Source organism: Sardina pilchardus, chromosome 11 (genome assembly GCF_963854185.1).
Source record: "Sardina pilchardus chromosome 11, fSarPil1.1, whole genome shotgun sequence".
Taxonomy (NCBI): domain Eukaryota; kingdom Metazoa; phylum Chordata; class Actinopteri; order Clupeiformes; family Clupeidae; genus Sardina; species Sardina pilchardus.
The window spans coordinates 332,501-337,500 of record NC_085004.1 but is presented as its reverse complement, the minus strand read 5'-3'; the positions used below and the strand labels follow the sequence as shown (position 1 = coordinate 337,500).

Sequence of the window (5,000 nt, the reverse complement as noted above, 5' to 3'; positions counted from 1 at the left end):
GTGTTATGTGTTAGGTCTACTCCGGTGTGTTATGTGTTATGTGTTAGGTCTACTCCGGTGTGTAAAGTGTTAGGTCTACTCTGGTGTGTTATGTGTAAAGTGTTAGGTCTACTCCGGTGTACCATGTTACCTTTAAGTCATTCCATTTTGCTACAGACTATTCCTGTTTATGTACCAACATGCAAGATTTCAGCCTCCTACATGGCTTAGCTTGTGAACTTTGACAAAAAAGAGGTCAAACTAAATCGACCCCCCCCCCCCCCCCCCCTGGTGTGTTATGTGTTATGTGTTAGGTCTACTCTGGTGTGTTATGTGTTAGGTCTACTCCGGTGTGTTATGTGTTAGGTCTACTCTGGTGTGTTATGTGTTATGTGTTAGGTCTACTCCGGTGTGTTATGTGTTATGTGTTAGGTCTACTCCGGTGTGTTATGTGTTATGTGTTAGGTCTACTCCGGTGTGTTATGTGTTAGGTCTACTCCGGTGTGTTATGTGTTAGGTCTACTCTGGTGTGTTAGGTGTTATGTGTTAGGTCTACTCTGGTGTGTTATGTGTTAGGTCTACTCTGGTGTGTTATGTGTTAGGTCTACTCTGGTGTGTTATGTGTTAGGTCTACTCCGGTGTGTTATGTGTTATGTGTTAGGTCTACTCCGGTGTGTTATGTGTTAGGTCTACTCCGGTGTGTTATGTGTTAGGTCTACTCTGGTGTGTTATGTGTTAGGTCTACTCTGGTGTGTTATGTGTTAGGTCTACTCCGGTGTGTTATGTGTTATGTGTTAGGTCTACTCTGGTGTGTTATATGTTATGTGTTATGTGTTAGGTCTACTCTGGTGTGTTATGTGTTAGGTCTACTCCGGTGTGTTATGTGTTAGGTCTACTCTGGTGTGTTATGTGTTAGGTCTACTCTGGTGTGTTATGTGTTATGTGTTAGGTCTACTCTGGTGTGTTATGTGTTATGTGTTAGGTCTACTCCGGTGTGTTATGTGTTAGGTCTACTCTGGTGTGTTATGTGTTATGTGTTAGGTCTACTCTGGTGTGTTATGTGTTAGGTCTACTCCGGTGTGTTATGTGTTATGTGTTAGGTCTACTCTGGTGTGTTATGTGTTAGGTCTACTCCGGTGTGTTATGTGTTATGTGTTAGGTCTACTCTGGTGTGTTATGTGTTAGGTCTACTCTGGTGTGTTATGTGTTATGTGTTAGGTCTACTCCTGTGTGTTATGTGTTATGTGTTAGGTCTACTCCGGTGTGTTATGTGTTAGGTCTACTCCGGTGTGTTATGTGTTATGTGTTAGGTCTACTCTGGTGTGTTATGTGTTAGGTCTACTCCGGTGTGTTATGTGTTAGGTCTACTCTGGTGTGTTATGTGTTAGGTCTACTCTGGTGTGTTATGTGTTAGGTCTACTCTGGTGTGTTATGTGTTAGGTCTACTCTGGTGTGTTATATGTTATGTGTTATGTGTTAGGTCTACTCTGGTGTGTTATGTGTTATGTGTTAGGTCTACTCCTGTGTGTTATGTGTTAGGTCTACTCCGGTGTGTTATGTGTTATGTGTTAGGTCTACTCTGGTGTGTTATGTGTTAGGTCTAGTCTGGTGTGTTATGTGTTAGGTCTACTCTGGTGTGTTATGTGTTATGTGTTAGGTCTACTCCGGTGTGTTATGTGTTAGGTCTACTCTGGTGTGTTATGTGTTAGGTCTACTCTGGTCCCTGCTGAAAAAAACAGCAAGAAACCAGCTTAGGCTGGTAGCTGGTTTTAGCTGGTTTTAGCTGGTCTTTGCCCAAAACACAGTTCTTATTGCTGGTCTTGCTGGTGTAGCTGGTTAGGCCACCAGCTAGACATGCTGGCGTGACCATCTGAGGAAGCTGGTCGTGCTGGTATGACCAGCCTGTCGTTTGGGATACAGCTGGTTTAAGATGGTCATGCTGGTGACCAGCCTGTCCAGCTTGACAAAGATGGTCAAGCTGGTTTTCTAGAATGACCAACATAAGCTGGCGTGGCCAGTAAAAACCAGCAATGTAGACCAGCAACACCAACTAAAATGACCAGCTTAAGGTGGTACGACAATCAAAACCAGCTGAATTACCATCATAAGCTGGGTAAACCAGCTGAAGGTGTGTTTTCGCGAGAGTTTTGCTGGTCTAGCTGGTTAACCATCAAAGGGTGGTCAAACAAGCTGGTTAACAAGCTGGTCAACCAGCAAACCACCTTTAGCTGGTCAGGCTGGTTTTTTCAGCAGGGGTGTGTTATGTGTTAGGTCTACTCCGGTGTGTTATGTGTTATGTGTTAGGTCTACTCTGGTGTGTTATGTGTTAGGTCTACTCTGGTGTGTTATGTGTTAGGTCTACTCCGGTGTACCATGTTACCTTTAAGTCATTCCATTTTGCTACAGACTATTCCTGTTTATGTACCAACATGCAAGATTTCAGCCTCCTACATGGCTTAGCTTGTGAACTTTGACAAAAAAGAGGTCAAACTAAATCGACCCCCCCCCCCCCCCCCCCTGGTGTGTTATGTGTTATGTGTTAGGTCTACTCTGGTGTGTTATGTGTTAGGTCTACTCTGGTGTGTTATGTGTTATGTGTTAGGTCTACTCTGGTGTGTTATGTGTTAGGTCTACTCTGGTGTGTTATGTGTTATGTGTTAGGTCTACTCCGGTGTGTTATGTGTGTTATGTGTTAGGTCTACTCTGGTGTGTTATGTGTTATGTGTAAGGTCTACTCCGGTGTGTTATGTGTTAGGTCTACTCTGGTGTGTTATGTGTTAGGTCTACTCTGGTGTGTTATGTGTTAGGTCTACTCTGGTGTGTTATGTGTTAGGTCTACTCTGGTGTGTTATGTGTTATGTGTTAGGTCTACTCTGGTGTGTTATGTGTTAGGTCTACTCTGGTGTGTTATGTGTTAGGTCTACTCTGGTGTGTTATGTGTTAGGTCTACTCCGGTGTGTTATGTGTTAGGTCTACTCCGGTGTGTTATGTGTTATGTGTTAGGTCTACTCTGGTGTGTTATATGTTATGTGTTATGTGTTAGGTCTACTCTGGTGTGTTATGTGTTAGGTCTACTCCGGTGTGTTATGTGTTAGGTCTACTCTGGTGTGTTATGTGTTATGTGTTAGGTCTACTCCGGTGTGTTATGTGTTATGTGTTAGGTCTACTCTGGTGTGTTATGTGTTAGGTCTACTCCGGTGTGTTATGTGTTAGGTCTACTCTGGTGTGTTATGTGTTAGGTCTACTCTGGTGTGTTATGTGTTATGTGTTAGGTCTACTCTGGTGTGTTATGTGTTATGTGTTAGGTCTACTCCGGTGTGTTATGTGTTAGGTCTACTCTGGTGTGTTATGTGTTAGGTCTACTCTGGTGTGTTATGTGTTAGGTCTACTCCGGTGTGTTATGTGTTATGTGTTAGGTCTACTCTGGTGTGTTATGTGTTAGGTCTACTCCGGTGTGTTATGTGTTATGTGTTAGGTCTACTCTGGTGTGTTATGTGTTAGGTCTACTCTGGTGTGTTATGTGTTATGTGTTAGGTCTACTCCTGTGTGTTATGTGTTATGTGTTAGGTCTACTCCGGTGTGTTATGTGTTAGGTCTACTCCGGTGTGTTATGTGTTATGTGTTAGGTCTACTCTGGTGTGTTATGTGTTAGGTCTACTCTGGTGTGTTATGTGTTAGGTCTACTCCGGTGTGTTATGTGTTAGGTCTACTCTGGTGTGTTATGTGTTAGGTCTACTCTGGTGTGTTATGTGTTAGGTCTACTCCGGTGTGTTATGTGTTAGGTCTACTCTGGTGTGTTATATGTTATGTGTTATGTGTTAGGTCTACTCTGGTGTGTTATGTGTTATGTGTTAGGTCTACTCCTGTGTGTTATGTGTTAGGTCTACTCCGGTGTGTTATGTGTTATGTGTTAGGTCTACTCTGGTGTGTTATGTGTTAGGTCTAGTCTGGTGTGTTATGTGTTAGGTCTACTCTGGTGTGTTATGTGTTATGTGTTAGGTCTACTCCGGTGTGTTATGTGTTAGGTCTACTCTGGTGTGTTATGTGTTAGGTCTACTCTGGTCCCTGCTGAAAAAAACAGCAAGAAACCAGCTTAGGCTGGTAGCTGGTTTTAGCTGGTTTTAGCTGGTCTTTGCCCAAAACACAGTTCTTATTGCTGGTCTTTGCTGGTGTAGCTGGTTAGGCCACCAGCTAGACATGCTGGCGTGACCATCTGAGGAAGCTGGTCGTGCTGGTATGACCAGCCTGTCGTTTGGGATACAGCTGGTTTAAGATGGTCATGCTGGTGACCAGCCTGTCCAGCTTGACAAAGATGGTCAAGCTGGTTTTCTAGAATGACCAACATAAGCTGGCGTGGCCAGTAAAAACCAGCAATGTAGACCAGCAACACCAACTAAAATGACCAGCTTAAGGTGGTACGACAATCAAAACCAGCTGAATTACCATCATAAGCTGGGTAAACCAGCTGAAGGTGTGTTTTCGCGAGAGTTTTGCTGGTCTAGCTGGTTAACCATCAAAGGGTGGTCAAACAAGCTGGTTAACAAGCTGGTCAACCAGCAAACCACCTTTAGCTGGTCAGGCTGGTTTTTTCAGCAGGGGTGTGTTATGTGTTAGGTCTACTCCGGTGTGTTATGTGTTATGTGTTAGGTCTACTCTGGTGTGTTATGTGTTAGGTCTACTCTGGTGTGTTATGTGTTAGGTCTACTCCGGTGTACCATGTTACCTTTAAGTCATTCCATTTTGCTACAGACTATTCCTGTTTATGTACCAACATGCAAGATTTCAGCCTCCTACATGGCTTAGCTTGTGAACTTTGACAAAAAAGAGGTCAAACTAAATCGACCCCCCCCCCCCCCCCCCTGGTGTGTTATGTGTTATGTGTTAGGTCTACTCTGGTGTGTTATGTGTTAGGTCTACTCTGGTGTGTTATGTGTTAGGTCTACTCCGGTGTGTTATGTGTTAGGTCTACTCTGGTGTGTTATGTGTTAGGTCTACTCCGGTGTGTTATGTGTTAGGTCTAC

General features: G+C 43.7%; 1 protein-coding gene and 1 long non-coding RNA gene across 4 annotated transcripts in view; both read left to right on the top strand.

Moving 5' to 3' along the window:
* LOC134095655 (uncharacterized) overlaps nucleotides 1-259 on the top strand; it is a 1,063-nt gene extending 804 nt beyond the window's left edge. Inside the window, exons 2-3 of the long non-coding RNA XR_009940588.1 lie at nucleotides 1-14; nucleotides 107-259. The exon at nucleotides 1-14 is cut by the window's left edge and continues 12 nt beyond it. This is a non-coding gene — a long non-coding RNA (uncharacterized LOC134095655). The remainder of the gene's footprint in view (nucleotides 15-106) is intronic.
* Nucleotides 1-5,000, top strand: part of amdhd1 (amidohydrolase domain containing 1) — a 28,938-nt gene that overhangs the window by 18,754 nt on the left and 5,184 nt on the right. The window lies entirely within an intron of this gene.